The 24647-nt window shown below is 34.7% G+C and overlaps 1 protein-coding gene and 1 pseudogene across 3 annotated transcripts in view; one reads left to right on the top strand and one right to left on the bottom strand.

The window, feature by feature from the left end:
• The window catches only part of CNTN1 (contactin 1), a 354959-nt gene that overhangs the window by 96629 nt on the left and 233683 nt on the right, over positions 1-24647 (top strand). Inside the window, exon 3 of one of the 3 annotated variants that reach the window (XM_059185640.1) lies at positions 20348-20446. The exons of the other annotated variants lie outside the window; for them this stretch is intronic. The gene's annotated coding sequence lies outside the window, so the exon portion shown is untranslated. The remainder of the gene's footprint in view (positions 1-20347; positions 20447-24647) is intronic. 3 annotated transcript variants of the gene reach the window in all.
• LOC131839780 (elongation factor 1-alpha 1-like) overlaps positions 1-24647 on the bottom strand; it is a 113829-nt pseudogene that overhangs the window by 45014 nt on the left and 44168 nt on the right.

Genomic DNA, 24647 nt, shown 5'->3' with positions numbered 1-24647 from the left:
CTTTTATAAGATTTGATCCCTAGTTAGAGCTTCCAGTCATGGTCTGTGGACTACCTAACCTAACCCAAAACTCACCATTCTCTCTGTGCATCTCTAGTTCCCATAGAAAACTAGAGCGGACTTTGCCCTTTTCTCCCTTGTTTGTGCCTCTTGGCCATCTCACAGCAGGTCAGTCCACAGGCCCTGGCCGCACTGGAAATATCTGGGATTTTGCTGCTCAGTAACCTGTAAGCAGAAGAGCAGAACCGTCATCTCACGTTCAAAATCACTTGCAAATCTCAGGATTTTCTGTCTACCTCTCCTACCCCCAGACACAACAGAGGAGGAGAGGGCAGTATGAATCTCTTGTTTTACCATAAATGTTTTGTTGTTGTTGTTGGTTTGTTTTTCATTTGAAATGGATATTGATTTAATTATCAGATTAATTCAGGGATAAATTTGATAAGAACTAAGAAACACAAGTAGATTATTTCCTTAAGTATTAAAACATAAACCTGTATTTCATTACTCTCAAGTCCGAAGCATTTATTTACACACACAATCATTCTTTATCTTCACAAAATCCTTGTGAAATAGGTAGCTTGTGCAGGCTCATAGAGCATTAGTACCAAAACTATAAGGTAATACAGAAATCACTTTGTTAAGATATACAAGAATTGACTGATGGAACATTACATATCAGAAAATGACCTACCTGTATCTCCCCACTGAGCACTGGCAATAGTTGATGAGTCATTATGGGAAGGGGAGGGTTGTACTTACATCACATAAAACCCCTGAAGATGCAGCCTCATCAACCCTCAGATACTGCAGTCATTTGCCATGGGATCAGCACTGTTGGAGTTTCACCAGTGATGCATAAGAACATAAAATGTGGTTCTGTTCATCAAGATCTTTTAATCCATAGAAGGGAATAGAATTAACCTGAAGAATTAATTAGAAAAACATTAACAGTTAGGGTGTGACAGCATGCTGACCTACGGAGTTCAGAGGATGTGTCCTAAGAGAGTGATTCCTCCAGAAAATAACATGTGAGATGAGTTTTTGAAAGAGGAGATACAGCTGAGCTCAGCTCTTAGTCCCTCCACTCACTCTTTATATTTTGGGGGGCATATTACTTAACCTGTTTGAATTATGCATTGGTTATCATGCTGAAACAAGGAGACCATGTCTACTTCAAAATCTGTGAGGATTAAATAAAATGTTTTATATAAAACATTTAGAATGCTTGGCAACGAAGAGAAAAGCACATTCAATCACTATTATTTCTGTTTTTCCTCTTTTCTTTGAGATAGCTAAGATCTGGATATGTAAAGGAAGGAACTTGGAAGTATTCAAGAAGGCAGAGAGGGGAAATACTGTGAATCAAAACACAAAGTAGGCATGAACAGCATAAGCACTGACAGCATTGGGGAAACAGGCTTACCTATGAAACTATATTGATTTTGTCATTGTCATTTTTGAATTATCATATTTCTTACTATGAGGTCTTGACCACGTTTTTTGCTATTTTTTTTTCAATTGTAGTTGTTTGTTTTTATTCTCCATAAACTTTGGCAAAGTTTCTTGCTTATTGATGCTTAGAAAATGTTATTCATTGGTATATTCATTAAGTAAATATTTATTCAGCACCTACTGTGTGAATAGATTCAGGTTGTATAGATAACATGAAACCAGATCATGAAGCATGTTGGACTTGGACATCAAATTTTTTTTAAAAAGATTTCATCCATCCATTTGACAGACAGAGATCACAAGCAGGCAGAGAAGAAGGCAGAGAGAGAGAGAGAGAGAGGAGGAAGCAGGCTCCCTGCTGAGCAGAGAGCCTGATGCGGGCTCGATCGATCCCAGGACCCCGGGATCATAACTTGAGCCGAAGGCAGAGACAGAGGCTTTAACCTACTGAGCCACCCAGACGCCCCTGGACATCAAATTTTGATACTGATAGGATCAGTATCAAATCCATTCACAGGCATACACCATGCTCAGTGGTACTTTAAACAGCGTGAGCCACACTGTGTCATTCCTTAATGCTTTTCAGTGACGTCCTCTTCCTGGAATAACTCCTCTGTCCTCCATCTTATCCATTTGGAAATATCTACTCTTGTCCCAGTGCTCAACCGAATGAAACCTTTCCCGAGCTTCTTCCTCCCTACCTCCTCAGGTTAATTATCCTAGTTTCTCTTTTCTGCTTCCTCTGAACTCAGTACTTATTCTTATCATTGCACCTATAATACATTATTGCTTCTGTTCACATCGCTCCTTACTAGGTTAGCAATTTAAATACTGAAAGGGGGAAGGGGAAGGAGAAACTTCATGTGAGTAAATTTAGATCATTTCCCTTATACATATCTAATAACTATTCTGCAATTCAGAATTTTGCCTAGAGGTACGTAAAATGAGAAAAATATTCAGTGTCTTGACAAAAATAAACAATTTAGTTTCATATCTGTATCACTGAACAATCAAAAAATCAATGGAAATAAATATGCTCTTTGAGCAGCACTTTTTGTGAGTATTTTTTAGCTTTGCCTGTGAGAGACAGTGACATTATTTTTGTATTGCTGAAGTGCTTTGAGAGCAATGCCCCGGTGACAGCATAAACAAAATACAAAGGCCAGTTTGTTTTTATATCTAAATGGGGGATTGTTGGTGAAGAGTTGTGCCAGCCAGTACAGAGTGGAATAGTGTTTTATTCCTCTCAAGATAGATGGATTGCTGAATTGCCTGAGTTCCTGCTGTTTTATACTCTGCCCCTTGAATTTGAAAATGAATAACTGCCTTTTTTTTCTTGAATGGAGAGTGAGAAAATATATAATTTAAATTAAATTGAACTCATAATATTGTCATTAAAAAATATATCCACCTGGTATTTTATCTTCATGATATATTACCAAAAATATTAAATGTCATATCTGTAAAATGTTTTATTTTTTAGTAAATCATGACATTATTTAAAATGGGAATGCACAGTGTGCCAGTGTGTTACACTATTAAAATGTTGTTCCTTCAGATGAAGTGCATTAAATTTTACATCATTGATAAAGCCATTATTTGAAAGTTTTTGCTGGGAGATAATTTAATAAACTCAACACTCATCTTTTGAGTACCATATGAAAAGTCTCCATGGGGGATAAAAATGAAAAGAAAGCATAATGCCCATAATCAAGGCGCTCTTAACAAACAGAAAAATTATTTCATGTATAGAAGATTATGACACAGAGGGATACAGGAAAGTTACAATGACTATGAGAACAGGGAAGAGAAAGTACTTCCCATAGAGATGAATAATTGGCTTCACAAAATGATGGAACCTGAAAAATGAGTCTCAAAAATGAGGAGGGAGGAATTTGAAGAGAGAAATGGATTAGATCATGGAAATCCCTAACTACCAAGAGAGAATTTTTTTTTTCTATAGATAGAAAGGAGTTGTAATGGTTATTTTTTATGTGTCAATTGACTAAGCTGTAGTGCCCAGTTACCTAATCAAATACTAATCTATGTGTTGTTGAGAAGGTGTTTTATAGATGTGGTTAGCATCTAAAATCAGTTAACTTTAAGTAAAGCAGATTACCATCCTAATGTCAGTGATTTTATCCCATGAGTTGAAGGCCTTAAGAAAAAAACATTGAAGTTTCCCAGAGAAAAAATTCTGTTTTAAGTCTGCAGAATCAACTCCTGCCAAGTTTCTAGCCTTCTGGCCTACCCTAGGGGTTTCTTACTTGCCTACTCTGCACCCATAATCATGTGAGCCAATTCCTTAAAATAAATCTCTTTAAATGTACATATATACACATATTCTATATATTATACATATGATTTTATATGTCATATCATATACTGTATGTTGTACATACACACATCTCATACATATGTATATGTAGGTGTGTATATATATGTATATATATACACATATATGTATTTGGTACTTTTGTTTCTCTGGAGCACCCTAGTTGAATCAGGAGTTACTAAAATTTTTAAACAACCTGGGTTCATAGCTTTTGTGGCACTCATTAAGTCTTATAATTTTAAGCTTTTATTGAACACCAATTTATGCCAGGTTTTTGCTACATGCTGTGGAGTAAAACAAAGCATAAAACATAATGCCAGTTTTAGTGATATTTCTGTGCTCTTGTGAGGCATGCAATTGTGCTTGTTTTTTTTTCCTCCAAATTATTTCATTTAGCTGATCAATACAACATTCCTCTGAGATAGGTATTATTAGTGTGGCTATTATTTTATTTCTAATTTGACAGATGAATAAACTGAAATTTTAGCTATTAAATGTGAGGCCCACATCCAAACCCCAGGCTGCAGCACATGAAACATTGTATATTTGGTCACTAAAATGCATATCTTCTAGCATAAAGCAATTTGACTGTGGTCAATGATGAGCGAACAGAATAAAACTGTGCTTTTAATTACTTATAAAAGATAACAAACAGTTATGTTTGTTCTAGAAAAACTCTTTAAACAGAGGGGCATTCATGAGTTGTTGGCTTAAACAGTAAATGTAGAAAGGCAGCTTAGATGGTGATAATCAGATTGCAGAAAAGTAAAAGCAATCATGACGTTTTCAAAACCTGACACGCAACTTCCACCAGATTTTAACAAACTTGTCTCAAACTATTACAGTAGTGTTATTCAAAGTTTGATTCCAAGACTCCCAGCATCTGCATGACCTAGTAGCTTGCTAGAGATGCAAATTTGGGGGCTTTACCCCATATTTTATATATCAGAATTTCTCAAAGTGGGACCTGGAGACTGTGTTTTAAAAGAGCTTTCCAAGGGATGCCTGGGTGGCTCAGTTGGTTAAGCAGCTGCCTTCGGCTCAGGTCATGATCCCAGTGTCCTGGGATCGAGTCCCACATCAGGCTCCTTGCCCCGCAGGGAGCCTGCCTCTCCCTCTGACTCTGCCTGCCACTCTGCCTGTGCTCACTCTCTCTCTCTGACAAATAAATAAATAAATAATCTTTAAAAAAAAAAAAAAAAGAGCTTTCCAAGGGGTGGGGAAAGAATTTAAGTAGGGACATGGAGAAGATGAAGCTCTCCTTCAAGTGAAGATGTGTTTGGACACAAAGTCAGAACAGGTGACATAGCATTAGTGAAAGAGGTCAGGATGATAAACATCAAGAATCAAGTAGAATGAGAGATTAGGGCAGACTTGGTAAGGCCAAGGAGGGGAAAATACTGGGACAAAGGAACAGCTTATTTTAGAGAGAAACTAAGGATGTAAGAATCCATAGTCAAAGGTATGAAGTTGAATACAAACTATTTGGAAGAGGGAAGACCAGATATATTTGGCCAACCTTATAATATTTGCCAATCCTCCATCCTAAGGAATCAGGTCTTAATAGCTAGTACAAATAATTAGTAGCTAATACAGTCACAAATTGTGTCACTGATTCATTCATTCATCATTTCAAAAACTATTTTTTGTATCCTCTATATGCCACATATAGTGATAAATAAGCAGAGATAAAATGTGAGACAAATGTGATCTCTGACATCAGGAGAGTTAGGCATTAAATAAGCAATTATACAAGTAAGTAATTATGATTGCCATACGTGCTACCCAGAAAAAGTGCAGGTATAATGAGAATGAATCACAAGATACCTAACCTTGCCTGAAAGGAGAAGGGTTAGGAGGATGATTTCCCAGAGGAACATTTCCCAGGGAAGTACATTTTACGGTACAACCTCAACGATGAGATGAAGTTGGTGAAGAGGTGGGGGAAAAACATTCTAGCCCAAGAGAGCAGTCTGTGCAGAGTGTGTACATTAAGACAGAACAGGAAGGGGACCAGAGTGATTGGAATGTAGTGCATGAAGGCAGAATAATATGAGATGAGACTAGTGATGAGACAGAGCTGCTATGTCCTGTTGAAGATACAGAATAGCATCCTGGTTGAAGTGGAAAAACCCTGGAGGATTTTAAACCTGGAAATAATAGGATGACAATTTCACTAAAAAAATATCCTTCTAGGGCATTTGATATGGATTATGTAAGGAAATCTGTTTAGAAAGTTACTGTAAAACATCAAGAAAGGGATCATGATTAGGTTAATGGCAGTGACGAGAGAAAGGAACAGAAATATTCAGTGTATATTTTTCAAGTACAGACCAATAAACTAGTGGTCGTAGAAGAAGAAAATATAAAATATCACATCTAAGTTTCTGGTGTACATAGAGACTGGTACCATTAATCAGAAGAGGGAAAATTGGAGGAAATAAATTTTGGGAGAAAAGTCATGAATTCAATTGTGGACTGCCTGAGTTTGAGATGCCTGTTAGTTGCCTAAGTGTAAATTTAGAATATAGCATTAGACTGATGGTCTGGAACTCAGAAAAGACATTTTGCCTGAAGATGTAGGTTTGGAATCATTATACATGATAGATCAAGTTATTAGAGGGTATAAAAATACCTAGGAGGAGAGAATGAAAAGGGAAGAGATTTTTTATATTTTAATCTTTTAAAGATGATAATAAAAATGTTGCACTGTCAAGGGAGACTGAAAAGGAATGAAGAGAGAAGCAAGAGGCAAAGGCAATAAATTTGTGTTCCAGAAACGAGCTGGAAAAATGTCTGAGTTAGGAATCAGTAAGTGTGTGACAGAGAGCCAATGTGCTCAAAAGAATGAAGTGCAAGGGACTGACCAATTCTCTATCCTCTATTTTTGTATATTGATTGTACTTTTTAAGTTAATTTCAATTATTCTGTCCACACCTACTGATAATTTTTGAAGTCAGAAACCTCAGTGTCATTCTTTTTTTTTTTTAAAGATTTTATTTATTTATTTATTTGACAGAAGGACACAGCCAGAGAGGGAACACAAGCAGGGGGAGTGGGAGAGGGAGAAGCAGGCTTCCCGCTGAGCAGAAAGCCCAATGTGGGGCTTGATCCCTGGGTCCTGAGATCATGACCCGAGCCGAAGGCAGACGCTTCAAGCCACTGAGCCACCCAGGTGCCCCCCTCAGTGTCATTTTTAACATCTCTCTAACTCCCACATAAAACCTGCATCTTTAGCAGCTTTAAAATACTGAAAGAAAAGTGAAAAAAATCCCTATTAATCTAGAATTCTATACCTTGCAAAAAAATCTCTCAAAAATGCAGATTAATACGTTTCTTCAAATAATCTAAAGCTAAAGAGATTTATTGCTATGAGACCTGTACCGTAAATAATGGCTAGGAAGTTCTTCAGGCAGAAGGCAAATGTTACCAGATGGTGTTCACTGGAGCTATGCAGTGCAGAAGCCCAGAATACTAAAGCCCACATTCTATCCATAGTACTTTCGAATCAGCAGCTGAAAACAGTATATGTACATAAACCCAAGTGTCATTCTAACCTACTTTCTAACTTTTTATGTATTTATAAATAAATATCAGTAAATTAAATTAATGTATGTCTGAGGTTATTGGAGTATTATTAAGGAAGTCCATAGGGGCTGGTTGTAGGAATTACTAGATTTGATAAATCACATAAAGTACTTGAGAAAATGCCTGGCACAAGTAAATGTCAGTGTTTGTAAGCTATTGTTATTTAATAATATCTAATCAAAATCTGTTACCTGTAATAAGATCTATTATTTGATGTCTTATAAATAATTGGTATTTGTATACACAATTAAATCTATTGTTGTATAGTTACTTAATAACCTATGTATAATAAAATCTATTCCTTAGAATTTAAATTAAGATTTGTTTTGCCATGCTGGAGTATTAAAATAGGGTCATACTATGTTCAATATTTAAATTACTTTAAATCCCTGCTGAGAAGGTTTTTTTTCCCTGAGTCTCAAGAGTTAGTAACAAACAAACAAACAAACAAAATCTGCTTTAAATCAACAAACACTTTAAAAATGTGTTTGTGTCATTTTCTGGCAGAAAGTAACCCTTGTGTTACTATGAATGATTTTCCTAGTGGGAGGTGGTATTTTCTGACTCATTAAGACCTGGCAAAACAAAAATACCCAGAAAATCTGGTTGAATTTATTGATCAATCAATAAACATTTATTATAAACCTATTTTATGCAAGCCCAGTGCTAGAATATATGACCCAGCAGCATAAAGCATGGTGTTAGCTTTCAGGGAGTGCATGAAATATAGTAGCTAATAACTTTTAACTCTCACCATGTTAAGGCACCATGCCAGGTAAGTTAGTGGGGTTTTTTTTTTTTTTTTCATGTTCTTGCATTTAATCAGTCCTCACAGTATTTTTATGATGAAAGTATTATCATTGTTACTAATATTTCCACTTTAAAAAGATATTGAGATTTTAGGAGGTTAAGTAATTTGGTTATGGACAAATAGTAAGTGTAAGACAAATACTAAACACCAGAATGTAAGAAATGAAAACTTATTCTTTTACCTGTTAGATACACTGCCTCTCTGTCTTAATAATTCATTGGGAAGTCAAGGAAGATATAACTGGAAATATGAATAGAGTTAGGAGAAAAATACCCTTAATACTGTTAAGCATTATTTGTGAAATTATTATATTTTAAAAATTACTGAAAGCTTATTTACCAATTGAGGTTTCCTGTTTTTGATGAAGAAGGAAAGAGACAGTTTAATTGTCAAAAGTACATAAATAGATCACACCCTGAAAACCAGAAGTTAGAAAAGTTAAAGACATCAGGGCTTGGCAACAACTCTGGCAATCATCTCCACACCAGATTTGAACACATTAGCTTTAAACTGCTGGAAATTTAGGAGACAGTTAGGAAAATTCTCAAAGCTCTGAAGAAAATCTCCTCAGAGAAAGCCAAGTGAAGATAATAGCTAGAGTTATTAGAATTAATAACAGTTAATCAGTGTTCTGTCTTAGATTGAACCTAAGTGGGAATATAAGACAACTGAGAATTCAAGTAGGTCAGGGTATAGGTAGGGTTGTGAAGAGAATAAAACTTTTCCATTTAAGAGGAAATGAGTTTGGACTCAGAATCAGAGCAGATTGTCTAGCATGGGTAACAACAGGTCAAAGTCTACCGACCTGTAGAGGTTTGACAAGCGGGAGGCAATATCCTGAGACAAAGACAAGTAGTGATTTTTTGAGGAATGCTTGATACACAACTATTCTTAGCTAAAGGTCTGAAGTTTGGAATTGAACCATTTATTCAAAGGCAGGCAGCTCAGTTCTATCTGGTCAACTCTATCACAGTGACTGATAATTTAAACCTAAAGTATCAGATCTTCTGATACAAACACACAGTGTGCCATTGATTCATTTGTCCATGCATTCAGCAAATATCTATGTGCCAGTCACAGTGATAAAGACCAGACCTATAATAAATGAAAGGCAAATAGACAAATATGGTCTCTGCCATAGTGAAAATTACACTATAGTGGAAAGTTAGGGATTCAATGAATAATTAATTATAATTTGGATCAGCTGTAAAGGAAAGTTACTGAGTATTTTGAAAATGAATCACAGAAAGAACTACTTGCAAGGGGTTAAATAAAGAATAGAGCCTGAAAGATGAGTCAATTAGCAAACCAAATATTTGGAAAAAAAGCATTCCTAACTTAAAGATAGGAAGAAACAGAGTGCTGACCAGTGAAGCTAGAGCATTAGTTTGGGGACTATAGGACATTATATGCAATGTTGAAGATTTTTACTATTATCTTAATTGTAGTGGAAAAACACTGAACATTTTTATGCCAGTAAACAATATAATAGCATTTGTATTTTTAAAAGATTCTTTTAGGTGTTCTCATATGGTATTTTGTATGGAATAGCAGGCACAAGAGTGGATCTGGAGAGATCACCTATAAAGCTATTTCAGTAGTCTAAGCTAGAGATGATGAGAGCTTGAATTTTGGTTATTGACAGTAAAGACAGAAAAAAGCAGATAAATTCATTATGTAATTAGGAGGTAGAAAAGAGAGTCATAGATGTAGACTTTAGGCATGCATACATGGTATAGGTGGTGCCATTCACCAAGATAGGAGGGAATGAAGGGAAAAAAAAATATTGAGAATTCAGTTATCTCAGAGTGAGATAACTAAGTGGGAGTATGAAGTTGATATGTCTAGACTTCAGAAAAGAGATCTTGCCTAGCGAATAAGTTTGAGTTCATGAGTGTATATATGATCTTTCAAGTATACAAGATGATATCTTAGTTTCTGGCATGAGCAGTTGAATGGATAAGGGTACCATTACCTAGCATAGAGAGGTAAAGAGGAAAACCAAATTTAGGCAGAAATAAGTTGAGTTCATTTGTGAGCTGCCTGAGTTTGAGACACTTGTGAGATACCAAAGTATAAACATTAAGCATATGAGGGATGATGGATCTGGAGTTCAGAAGGAGTATCTTAATTAGAGATACAAGTTTGAATTCATTACATGTAATCTGTTGAGTTATGAGAGTGGATGAGAGTATTTAGCACAAAGTGAGAAAAAGAGATGAGAGGAAAGGAGAGGGCAGGATGGGACAAGAGAGAGAAGTCTTTAGGATTACAGATATTTAAGTGGAAATAAAACAAATGAGCTGTTACAAGAGAGAAATGCCAGAGAAGCAAGGAAGTAACCAGGAGAGTATCTCAGGATTCAAATAAATAAATGTTCTGGCTATTAGAGTTTGGAGAGAACACTGAAAAGTCAAGAAAGAGTAGGTGAAGTAGACATAAACAGTTCACTGTCTTCTATCCTTTTATATTTATTCTAACTTTTGGATAATTGGTTTTAGTTGTTGTTGTCAACATCCACTGATTTTTCAAGGTAGAACTTGGTATTGCAAATATTGGTTCTACTATCCCCCACATACTTATCAATTCTACCTCAGAAAACTCTTTGATCTCTTCTTGCCTCTCTATGCTTATGATCAATGTCTCCTTTCAGATTCCGTTTATTTTCACCATTTGACTACAGTATACATAAATATTTATTTATTTAAGTAACCTCTACTCCCAATGTGGGTCTTGAACTCTGGATCTGGAGATCAAGAACCACATACTTTACTGACTAAGCCAGCCAAACACCACCTCCCTACGTTTTAGGTGACTACAATATACATTTTAAAGCCTCATCTCCTCAGACATTGTCCAGTCCTAAAATATCTTGTCCCTGTATTATCAGATCTGTTTCTATTTACTATTTATGCTCTTGATATGGGATACAGTTTCTTGTTCTTTTTCATATCCTGCAGTATTTTTTTGTTGTACACAGTTGGTTTGTGTGAAAGGACAATAGAGACTAAAGTAATAATATTTATCACCAGAATAAAGCATGCTCCTTCTTTTAGTCTGGATATCTGAGTCAATGTGATTTAAAGTAGATCTGGAGGGAGGCTTTATTGTCATTTTGGTTAAGTCTAATTCACAACTAATTTCAGATGTTTTAAAGGGTAAGAAGAAGACTAACTTTAGTAGCACTTAAGATATGAGTATACAGAGCTCCAACAGAGCTCAGATATTAGACATTTTCAAAGAGCTAGCTTAAGAAAACCTAAGGATGCTTCTAGTATGTCCAAAACCTAGTACCACCCTCTTCTCAAGTTGAAGCTTTCTGCTGCACCCAAATCAAAGCCTATTGATTTTAAAGATTCTGAGGTAGTCCTATTAGTGTTCCAAATTTGGAGGGATTTGAAGATCCTAAATAAGAGTGACTAGGAGTAGATCTCCCAGCATCCTTCTCATATATTGGCAGAATCTCATTATCCTTCTATGTTCCTGTATTTTTTTTCAAGTGGAATATGTAATACTTACTTTCTATCTTACTCTCTTAAACCATTGCATTATTCTTAAATTATTGTTATATATTTTTAGGTAGTCACCTTACTAACCTATTCAACTATAGCAAAAATGCACATCTGGGACTGACTGTATATTTGTAATTGCTTTACCATTTAAAAATTCTTTTAATATTTTTGTGGAAGAAGGAAGGATAATAAGATAGTTAAAAACATATTTATAGCTAATGCTACATAACATTTTTCTATGATTTGATGAAGGGTTGTTAACCTCAATATTTTTTTCTAAACTCTATTTACCTGGATGATTTAACCACCTCTGAAGATATCCTGACTTTTTTTCCCAGTTCTTTTTTCTTTTAAGATTTTATTTACTTATTTATTTAAGAGAGAGAGAGAGAGAGAGTAAGAAAACACAAGCAAGAGGAGCGGCAGAAGGAGAGGAAGAAGCAGGCTCCCCACTGAGCAGGGAGCCCAGGGGGACTTGATCCCAGGACCCTGGAATCATGACCCAAGCTGAAAGCAGATGTGTAAACGACTGAGCCACCCAGGTGCTCCTTTCCTTTGTTCTTAATAGACAAAAAGTACAGATTTTTAGGATAAATATTCTCAGACATTACTCTGAGTTCATTGTTCACTGGCCAAGGAATTTGCTACAACTCAACTTTTGCCTGTCCATACTGGTAACATTAGTTGAAATTTTGAGGGAATAGTGCTAAAATAAAAATTGGAAAACCATGTTGTTGGAATTGGTTAAGGTTAATTGCTTTTACCACTTTCTAGACATTGAAATCCAAGCTGGGGTGTGCTGGTAAATGCTTAACAACTGGCTTTCCAGGGGAAAAGAAAAGGCCTTGGTTTTTCACATTTGCTAATTTTGACCCTGTAACTATTTTCACCATGGTTGGTTTCAAGCTAGTAAATGATTTCATTGAATATGGAGTTAGAGGTGCTCAGTAGCACACTATTATATAGCATTTCCACCATACAGACAGAATAAGTATAAACAATCTCTTAAATATTGATAATAGTAAATTGTATAGGAAATGTATTTTTAGTATTTGTCTTTTTAAAATGTAATTTCTTTAAATGTAAATTCATATCATCTAATTATAAATAATAACTGTTTAATAATTGGCTTGAAAATTTCTTGAAAATTAAAATAGACTTTTAAAAGCTCATATGGGCTAGCTTCAATAGACCACTGATTCTAAACCTTTTGGGATAAGGACAGTTAAATTCCTAGTACTAAGCTGGATTTTGATCCATAGTCCACATCAATGAATGTTTGTGAAAAGAAAGGGCTCAAGGCAATATCAGCTGAATCAGAAGAAAAGCAGGTATTTTTTTTCATTCACACTTGCATGCTTCAAACTCATTTTTCTATCCCCTCCATTTCATAAACCTGTTTTCCTTTGTGTCACTAATTGGGATTATTTTCCAAACATAATTATTACTGGCTTATCTGGGCTCTATAGCCAAGAGTTTTGCATCTGATAGTTCTGCACTAAGAAGGCAGTCTAGATCATATGTTATCCTTATGAATTTGAGCTTGTAGTCCCTACTTTAAATCACTTATCTATTTTTAATTTAAATCATCATGCATTTCAGTAAAGTATCACTTTTTTTCCTTAAGATCCCTACTTCCACCTCCTTTTATGAGTGGCTCTTTAATTTCACAGGACAAACATCTGTGATGAAATCTTATCCAGGAAATTACTGTTGCAAATTTAAAGATAAAACTCCTTATGAAAAAGCAAAGTTGATTGCCTTATATAATAATTCCTCAAAAACAAATTTTTCACAAAAGGTCGTACATTAATATCCTGCTTTGAGACCTAGCTTTTGGTAGAAAATAAAATGTGTTCTAAAGTATTCATCTCAAAAAGAGCTTGCACAAAATTGCTTTGTTAAATGAAAGTATAACAGATTTTACATGTTGAAACTGTGGCCAAATACGAATGAGAACATGTGAATAGGAAATGCTTGTGCAAATTTATTTTTGAAATAGTTCTGTATCTGTGGAATTCTGCAACACCACAAGTTGGTTGTGTAAAAAAAAAAAAATCTAATTTATGTTGTTAGCAGTCAGAGCAGTGGCTTTGGGTGGGTGGTGGGGGATGGAGAGGAGAATACAGGGCCTCTGGGCCTCTGATAATATATTGTCTGTTGATCAGAGTGCCGGTGGCATAGCTGTGTCAGTTTGTGGAAATTCAGCAAGTTGTATAGTTACTCTAAAGTGAAATATTGTATAATATTTGTATAATATAGTACCCTAAAGTGAAATATTGTATAATTCAAAATGTTAAAATATTTGTGCACATATGCACATCCCACATAAATGCACATAATATATACTTGTGCCCTATAATCCTGATGTGGTTATTTTAAAAATACATGTATTTAGAAGTTTTTAATTAAGTGCCTTTTTAGTGGTAGTGAGGCTAACACTTGTATAAAGTCTGTAAAAGGCGTTTGTACTTTTAAGGCATTATGCAATCAAATATGGTAATTAATGTATCCTCTATTTTGTTGTTGGCATTTATTCATTCATAAGTTCATATGATAAACCTTTGTTTCCCCATTAAAGCTTATTGAAGAAGTGAATCATGGGTTGAATCATTCTTTTTCAAAAGCTTAAAAATCCTAAAAGACCTAAGAAGATACAGATTTCTGTTCAATTAAAAAAAAAAAAAAAAAATTGAGACATAGTGAGGCAAACCTAAATTATCTTGAGACCAGAAATATATTTGGAGCAAACTGTTTTGCAAATATTTAAATTTGTTACTAGAGAAGACAAGCAGGATATAATTTTAAAACTCTTTCCTAATGTGTATCTAGAGACAGATCAGCATATACCTAGAGCTGTTCAGTGAATTTCATGGGGTAGAACTGGTTGCTGATATCTCTTGACTTGAAGTTAAAAATGCCTTCCTTCAAGAGCATTTAGTCACTTAAAAAGAAAAACTACCATCAACATATGATGGGGATAAAGGAATGCACTTGTGATGAGCCCCAGGTGATATATGCATGTGTTGAGTCACTACGTGTACACTTGAAATTATTAATACACTGTATGTTAACTAATTAGAACTTAAATAAAAACTTCAAAAACACAGGCTTCTCTTAAAATAACTAAAAGTACATTAGGATTAGTAAGGATTAGAATAATTCCTTCATAAACTTAAAAGGCTTTAAATTATATTTTTCAATTATATTGATAACCATTAGTAGGATTCTTAGTATCTTCCTTTTATATAGATACTGAACTACAATTGGATCATTTTTATGACACTTGGGAAGTCATGGAAGTATACTGATATCTGTAAGCTAACTGATTATTGAGAGAATGGTGGATATTTTAATGGAACTCAGGAATCTAATGTTACAGGGACGATGTATAAGTACCTCAAGTTTTTGAGACATATTAGGATACCTATTCCCTATAGCTTTTTTCTTCCTCCTTATGTCACTGAATTTATTTCTTGAAGATTAAAGTAAATATTTGTTCTAATATACATTAGAAGTTTTACATTTTGCAATCAATTTATAAATAATGTCAAGATAGCTAGTTGAGACAGTGTTTTCAGTTCATTTTGTTATCTACATCTCGGGGTTTCATCCTCCGTCTACTTTTTGTTACACAATTTCAACCCTGAGTCACTTCTTTGACTTCCATACCTTAAATAATTCTGGTCACTCTCCATACACCTAAGTGTGTTACAGCTACATTATCAAAATGTCTTTTGGAAATTCTGTAAATATCCAATTCTTTACCAACCCCTCCCTTGCTGTGTGCAGTATTATAATCTCAACTCACCATCTTCTTTTAATATCAATAGTTCTTTCTTCCTTTGGATAGGAGTGATAGAAGGACACTGAGTTACCAAGTCCTGAAGTCCTCCATGATTCCTCCCAACCTCGTCATACTACTCAGTCCTACTGACTCTAATGTTTAAATATCTCTAGAATATTTCCCATATATCCACATCCCTATGTCTGCCTTGTTTAGGTCCTCATCTCTTCTGGTGGATTACAAATGGTCTTCTATTAAACATACTTTTTTCATTTGTTTACTGCTCCCAGTCTATCTTTCAGCTACCAAATCTAGTCATATGATTCTCTTGGGGAAATTTTAAAATATCTCGCTCTGTAGAATAGCTTCAGACTCCTTAACAGTGTAAAAAATGTTCTATAGAATCAGAATTTGAACAGAATTCTTAAAAGTTTTTAAAAATTTTATATTTCTTATGTAAATCAGATTTTATATAACTTTTCCCTATCCCCTGACAAAGTGTCTATTTATCCAAATTCTCATAATACACAGAATTTAGTTTCTCAAGCGTATTATGTGATATCCTGCTTCCCTACAAATGCACATTATTCTTGTTACTGAAAATGACTTTTCCTTCAAGACTTTTCTTCAAGATTGAGCTTTGGGAAGGAATGAATTAATGTTTCTAAGGTTCTTACTGTGTCAAGAACTCTGTTAAGTGATATAAAGGCATTGTAATATTTGAATTTCCTAATAATTCTAAGACGTTCATATCATCCCCATTTTAAAGGTGAGGAAATCAAGGCAGAATTTAAACTCTCATCTGGATGACTACAAAAACTATCCTGTAACCATTGTGCTCTAAATTATTTATTTAATTCTCACAGGAAGCTAGGGAAATATATTTAATTTGATTTCTATATTATCCAGATGATATAAAGCTGATATTCATAGAGCGTGGATAACACACGCAAGGTTATATAAATTCAGTGAAGCCTGAATTTATTTTCAAATTTATCAATTAAAAACCATATTAGTTCCATTATACCACTCAGTTTCTTTAAATATCACCTCCATGAATCATTTCCTAAATACACTATGGGCAGTTGGTAATGCCAGTATTTTTTCTTACTATGCCTCATTTAGTGGAGTAAAAGTAAGAATTAATACTTACCTAGAAGTCATTTGGCATAGAGGCTTAGTGCCCTTTAGTAATTATCTCATTTGCATATCTTAATATATATCAAATTGTTTATATTCATCACTCTTTGTCTATGTGTTTTCCTGTTTTCACCACTAAAGTATGACTACTTTGGAGGCAGACACTGATCTGTACATATTTATTTTCCTAGCATCTAGCATAATTTCTTTCTTGTAGAAGGTATATAATAAATGTGTTTAATTAAATAAATGTGTTATGATTATGGGATTATTATAGTATTAGTAGGACAGAGCAAGAAAAGAAGAAAGGATGTCTTAAATCTTAGAGAACAAAAGCAGTCTGCTCCTACATCCCTTGAGTTCAGAATAGAAACTTCGGTAGGCTGAATTATTTTCCTAAGGCTACATGGCATTATGTTTTCTTTTCTTTTTTTTTTTTTTTTAAAGATTTATTTTATTTATTTATTTGACAGAGATCACAAGTCAGCGAGAGGCAGGCAGAGAGAGAGAGGAGGAAGCAGGCTCCCCTCAGAGCAGAGAGCCCGATGCGGGGCTCCATCCCAGGACCCAGGCAGTGGCTTAATCCACTGAGCCACCCAGGCGCCCTGGCATTATGTTTTCTTATAATGGATATAAATTATGCATTTTTTCCAAATGGCAGTAGTCAGATAGTCTAGTTATATATCTTAATAGATATCACAAATTTAGCCGACTAAATATACTTTGATTTATTTGCAAATTTGGATTCATTTTATTGACCCCATTGTACATTACAGAGTTTACTTCATATTCTACATGCATTATAAATTCAAAATATTGGAAAAATCTCTTGATCTGCAAAGAGATCAAATTCATCTAAAATCACCATCTCTGTTTTCCATCCATTTGAAAAGATCGGTTAAGTGTGTTTCTTAGGCATAGCCAGGCTTCTGGAAAGTAGAAATTGGTTCTTATTATAGTCTTTGGCTTTGTTTTACCTACGAGTATAATTGACTACTTTTCCCCCAGTTGTTCCCATTCAAGACTTGCTTGCAGCTTCATCTCTGATGTTATAGGGATTTACCACCCCTATAGCTTTTCTTATTCCATATTTTTTTGCACACCTTAGGTCCATGAGGTGTTTTTGTGTGTTTCTCATGTTTCTCCGCATCTTTAAGACAATTGAATTTAAAAATTCATCAAGTAGATACAAAGTTGCTATCTTCATTTTAGACTTGAGTCTAAGATATTTGTATCAAAGAAAAGATAGTGATTTCTTACTCACTGCAGGATAGATGAATTAAGTTCTTCTTATCCACCTCGTTATGCATTATTCAATCATATCATTTCAGAGAGGTTAAATTTCTAATGTTTATAAGTGTAGTTATTTTAGTTTATGTCAACAATTTATATCCTAATGATTGTACTCTATATCCCCACACCTGATAAGTAACATTGTAATGTTTTCGTATTTTTAAATGAGGTGTTATCTTCATGTAAAATTGCTATTGTAGGTGATTAAACTGATAAAATTGGCAGGATATTAATCCTTAGCTATAACTTCTGTAATTTTTTAAACGTTTGAGGTCCTCAATCTTCTGTTTAAAGAATAAAGAATATTACTTAGGGGGGCACCTGGGTGGCTCAGTGGGTTGAGCCTCTGGTTTCGGCTCAGGTCATGATCTCAGGGTCCTGGGATCGAGCCCCCATTGGGTTCTCTGCTCAGCAGGGAGCCTTCTCCCCCACAGCCCCCGCCGCCTGACTCTCTGCCTGCTTGTGATATCTGTCAGATAAATAAATAAAATCTTTAAAAAAAAAAGAATATTACTCAGATAAATATTATAAAATAAGGTCTATGTAGTTCACTTGAATTATATTAAGTTAGAGGCAATATATACAAATGTTCAAATAGAATCTTCACAGGGCAGAACAAAATATTTTGGAATATATATAATATATATAGTAATTGAATATATATAATATATATTCAATTGAACACATATTATATATATAGTTGATATATAATATATATAGTAATTGAATGGTTAATTTCTCAAATGGCTATTTAGAATATTTAGCATAATCTTAATCAAGTAAATGAAATTATCTTCTCTATGACCTAGAGGCATGCTCTTCCAAGCTTTGTAAAGAAGAACTATTTCTCTGAACATTCCCGAACTCCACCCTGTTGTCGTCAGCACTCCTCTATTACCCTTACAGGCTGATCTCACTTGCTACTGGTTTATTGACTGGAAGTTACTGTAATCATGCTTCCTCCAAGGCTGAATTGCTCCCTGTACACTATAACTGTTGGAAACCTTGGCTATACTCTGACAGATTTTCTCAAGTATAGCCCCAAGCTATGAACTTGAAGGTTTCACTTGGGTCTTATAAATAGTCAGGTGTGACAACATAGAACTATGATAACTGTGTGTCTATGTATGTGGTACCTATACGGATATGAAAAGAGGCTTTGGAAAGACACAACATTAGGTTTCTAAATGACCTTGATAACATCGTATTTAGTCCTCTTTTGGTGGATAAATAAAGCTTAGTTAATTTTTACCCTGAAGATACTTTGGGAAATAGACAAGAATTTATATACATTTTCCATCTTACATGGCTTTCCCACCTTGGTATTTTTTACAGAAATTATTACGACATTTTAAAATGCTACCTGTGTTATCCCTCTAGCATAATGAATTGCATATTTTGTTTTAAAGCCCACTTTTTGAGGCAGTGAAAAAAGAGTAACAGAAACAAACCATAGTATGTTCTTAGAAGCTTAAATACTAAAAGAAAGGACCCTCAGAATTACTGACACTCCCAGAAAAAAATAAGGTGCTTACCATCCAAAATACTTAACAATGATGAACATATGATGTTTAAAAAAATCTCTTCCACCTTATTTAAATGAAAAATTAATTAAAATCTTCTAAGAAAGATTGTCCATATGAATCTGGGTAAAAACCTCCTATGATTTGTAGCACACATCTCTCTCTTTATTTATTTATTTTTTTCTTAATTTTCAGTTTAGCCTGTTGATTTTTCAGAAAAAGGCAGGGAAAAAAAACAAACTTCGTATAACTCACTTATAATGTAAAATATTCAGTCTAAATCTTCAAAAGTATGTGTTTTGAATAAAAGAAGACAGATACTACAGTGTTTCTGCCAGAGAGTCCAGTTTAAACGTTCTGCAGCATGCAAATGTTATCTCGTCTATGTGAGTCTTTTACCCGTGTGGGTGTTGCAGGGTTGGAGCCTTCTGCCTGTGATTTAGGTTGTAATTTTATTTGTGGAAATAAACCAATTGCAGAGCTTCAATTGTTTTAGCGATGAGGTGATCAATAGCCCATTACTGGATAGAACAGCAGCTACAGGAAGTGCATTGAAGATTTTAATGCATGAATTATGCATGCCGTGCTCATTCTTTAGTCTCCGAACAGAATGACAGGGTTTGTGAAGTCGCCTCAGATAGTTTCTTGCATTAAGTGACTGCAGTGAAATGCTTAATATTTTCAGGCATAGAAGCAGCATTGACTCGGGCCAGCCGAATTTGGAAGATGTAAATCCCCCAGCTCCCAGCACAGAATGCTTTATTTGAAAGTATTGCTATGTAGGGAGCCAGCTTCACTGTCATCTAACCTGCTCTCCCCAGAAGGTTGGCTGAAGGATGGGAGCGGCTGTGCCTGCCTCTGAGGTCACAGCTTGAAGTCCTTTTAACTTGCTTTCTGCTGCAGGAGAGAGGCGTGTTGTGGTATAACTATCGCTGCATTTATTGAAATAGACATTTTGCAATAAATACAATACTCGGAACAACAGACAACTCAGCATATCAGGTAAGTGCAAGGTTTTTCTCTGGGTTAGGTCATTGTAAGTGAGAATGTGCTGAGTTAGGATAACGGTGATGCAGTCAGTATTAGTAAGGTTAACTCAGACCTCAGTATTGCAATGCAGCGTCAGGGTTCTGAATTGTTTTGTTAATTGAAAGGTGATTTTTTTTTTAAAATATTTTTGACAGTGTGGTGCCATAAGGTATTTTATTTGCATGCAAAAGCTTTTCAAGAATGTATCAGAGCTTAGATGTATGTGTCTTGGATAGATAGAGCCTGCAAATTGGGGAGGGGCAGCACTGAGCGTGAGCTGAATCAATAAAAGAATTATCATCTTCTGGAGAAGTTTGAGCAGGGCTGTGGTATTCCTTTGGCTCAGATTATTTCCTTTATGTCAACATTTTCAGGTTATGGTGAAAGATGTTGGTAGACACCCAAAATGTTTAGTCCTTTTTCCAGAAGTAGAGGATAGCACTGAGGTACTCAAATTCAAATACTGTGTTGCATACAAATTGAACAGATGGAATTGAAATAATTTGGAATAGTGTGTCCTTGAAGGAAGACCTTGTTGTCAGAAAGCAGTTTGAATTCTACCTGGAGTGTTTTGTTTTCTTTCCTCCTGTCCAGTGTGACTTACTACAAAAAAAAAGAGTAGATAGATGTTATATTCTGAAATTTACACCAAAAAAAGTTTTATTTTTCTTGATGTTTTAAAAATTAAGTTTGTTTAATTGTAGAACCTACTGTATAAAAGCCAAACAAAATTCACAAAAACTCTGAAAAAGTGAAAAGTAGTAATAATAATATATTACTATATTTGCCAGTCTTTGTGAGTTAAAGCTGCTTGCTTCAATATCATGGCAAATAGCTAATAAATATGTAAATGATAGCAGTATGATATGAATTCCTCAACCTCTCTTTAGGGTGGGAAAATAGCATTAAAAAACATTTAGTAAGAAAATTGATATAGTAAAGTGTTTCAAAGATGATTTTAAACAGTAAATATATACTATTAATATATGTATACACTATTAGTATATATACACACATATGCATATATGTACACATGTTTATACACACCTATATACACTATAATATATAATTTGCAAAATATAATATGTGTAATATAGCATGTAATACAACATGTATGATGTATGTATATGTACTTCCTGAAGTATGATGCTAAGTTTTTTTAAGTATTTGTTAAATAATCTATCAAGAACCAGTAATAGATAATGATAAGTATGCTTTCTGAAATAGGTATCACGTATTAAAAGAAAAAGGGAAAGAAATATAGAACAATGATATTAAGAGCACAGGAAAACTACTTTTCAAACATTTCACAATGTATTTTAATTCTGCTGTGATATTATTCTATCGAGTTTCCTTTCAGCTGCCTAGTAGTATGGTGGCACAGAACTCACACTATAGAACATGTTTGAATCTGCAAAACTGAGCTAGTTTAGCTAAAGGAGGAAACTCACACGTTGAGTTTTTCCTGGGGGGCGGGGGAGAGGATAGGAAGGCGAAGTAACTGCCTATACACATTCAAGTTCTCCTGATGCTGAGTCATGGTGTTCAGTTCTGCTCAAATACCTCTTGGCTGAGGTAGCCCCTTAACAGCTGGTAAAATGGAATTGGAAGGAAAATGGAAAAAAATAGAAGGGGCAGAAACTTAAAAGATATTTATTCCTTAGCTGCATACTAAATTCTGAGTAATGAGTATAATGGCAGCTCTACTCACTGGACTGGCTGAAGTGACAGTAGGAGAAGAAAAGCCCCCCATGCTGATGACAAGATCAGAGCAGTAAAATTAATGGACTAACATGGTGAGACTGTATGAACAAAGGGGTCTACATAATACTGCACTTGTTCATCCTCTCTGCCATTGTTCTGGTCTCAAACTTAACCCGAGCCACTTCTCAGTATCACTGAAAATACGTGATGGTGAAGAAATATTTCCAGGATCATGTGAGGGAAATCTGGAATGAGATGCTCTCGGTTCCCAATTCCCACAGTAGTTGTAATTAATTTTTATAGATTGTCAGTTGGGAGAAATTAACAAGAGATTAATAAGGATATTTGAATATTAACCACAATATATGAGGTGAGACACCAAAATGAAGTTAGATAATGATTATTATGGCAAAGCATAGTCATATTAGATGCAGTTAGGAAGGAGACTGAAGATCCAAAAAGAATATAATAAAAGAAAAGAGGAAATGGAATGAGAAACCCATATAGCAGTGAAATATTAAACACAAGATTTTGAAAGAAAAATGTACTTAATGAATAGGTGATACGTATTATTAATGTACCTTAAAATCAATTTCTAAGAATTCTGAAATATTATGATTCACTAAGATAAAGCTTAGTAATTTAATTTAAACATGAATTTTAAAGGTGACTCAATAGAGTGAGAAATCAGTTGAATATTTTAAAATGGTAAGCCATCAATTTTCTTTTTAGTATAAATATTTATATTAATGTTTGCACCTATGTGATAATGAATCTAAGTAGAAACCTATCTATATGTAAAACTCTGTATATCTCTATATGTCCTGTTTTCAGCATTAGCCATAAACTAAGATTATAAAAAAGTTACGAGTCATTTATTGGAAGAGTAAGGAGTAAAAGCATTTGAAGAGAGATAATATGTCCATTTTCCAAACTTGAAACACACATACAAATTGATTAAATCTGAGTTTATATTTTTGGGACCAGGACGTCTCCCCTGTATTTTTTTAAGATTTATTTATTTGAGAGAGAGAGAAGGTGTGGGGGGAAAGGCAGTGAGAGAGGAAGAGAGAGTCCCAAGCAGGCCTGTTGAGCATGGAGCCCCACACTGGGCTCAGTCTCAGGACTCTGAGATCATGACCTGAGCTGAAACCAAGTTGTTGGATACTTAACTGACTGAGCCACCCCGGCTACATCCCTCTGCTGTATTTTTTAGTAAATAGTTCTGATGAGTTATAAGCTTTGTAAGATTCACAGAAAGCTTTTCAAATATGAATTTATACCAAAGAATGATACTAAGAAATTACATCTTCTCTTTTTTGTCATAGGAAAAAATAATAAAATTAGTTCCACCTTAAAATATATTCCCTAAGAAATTAGTTTTTGAAATATATTCCTTTCAAAAATGCTCCTAAAATTTGACTCTGAGGTTGTTTCATTTTAACACAGCTTTATACATGTTTTAGCAATCTCTTTCCTCTGATTATAAATATAATTTTCACTCTGTTTTTCATTGTTTTTAATCACTTTCCTCTCCTAAGACAACTCAGTATAATGAAGAAATATTTATTTAAGGATCCTCCTGTGTGCTTTTGCTAGGTATTCTGGCTTCCTAGATAAGAAAAAAGATAAGGGAAGTGCTTTCCATAGAACAAATAATCCAATGTAGGAAAAAAGTACAATATAGCAGCATTCAAAATATTTGGTATAAAAAGTTTAACAATCATAAGACAAGAAACCATACTCAAAAATTTTGAATGGATTCCAGCAGAAGAATATACATACATAAAGGCATGGAAGCAAAACTTAATACTTTATATTCTAGTGTCAGGACTGAAATAGAGGAATTGGATAGGTATAGTTGAGAATAAAAAGGGTGGGAGCAGGTAAGAATTTAGACTTGGTTCTATAGTCACTGGACACTCACATATGTTATTTAATCCCTTTGGAGGAAAATTTAAGGCTCAAAAATTTTCGGACCCTTGAATCAGATGAATGCTGAACATTTTTTGGTGATTGTTAGTTTGATATTAATTATTATAATAATCTTGCCGTTTAGTCTGTATTCTCATGGTTTGCTTTGCTGCCCCTGGAGGGACTGCCCCTCCCGAGTATAGCCAATTACTAGACTTAGTGAACTAATTACCCTTGAATTCACTTTTCAAATGCAAAGCAAGCAACCAGGAGCCTGCACCTTAAACTTCCTTCTTTATCAGTGTTCCTATGCTCTGGCCAATTTCTTCTTGCCCTCATCACCCCAGGGCCAAGTACCAAACAACTAGGGACAGCTCCAGTGCTTCCAGAGCTTCCTGAAGTAATTCAAACTAGCCAATTCTAAATCCACTTATTCTGCCTCCTTCCTAAGAAAAGCATCATAAAGGCTTTTGCTCATACTTTTCTCCCTCTTTCTACCTCCTGATTGGCCCTAGATCCCCAAAATTCCCTGTGTGGCCCCAGTCACAGTATGTCC

The sequence above is a fragment of the Mustela lutreola genome, chromosome 8 (genome assembly GCF_030435805.1).
Source record: "Mustela lutreola isolate mMusLut2 chromosome 8, mMusLut2.pri, whole genome shotgun sequence".
NCBI classification, from domain to species: Eukaryota; Metazoa; Chordata; class Mammalia; order Carnivora; family Mustelidae; genus Mustela; species Mustela lutreola.
This window is presented reverse-complemented; position numbering and strand designations above follow the sequence as displayed.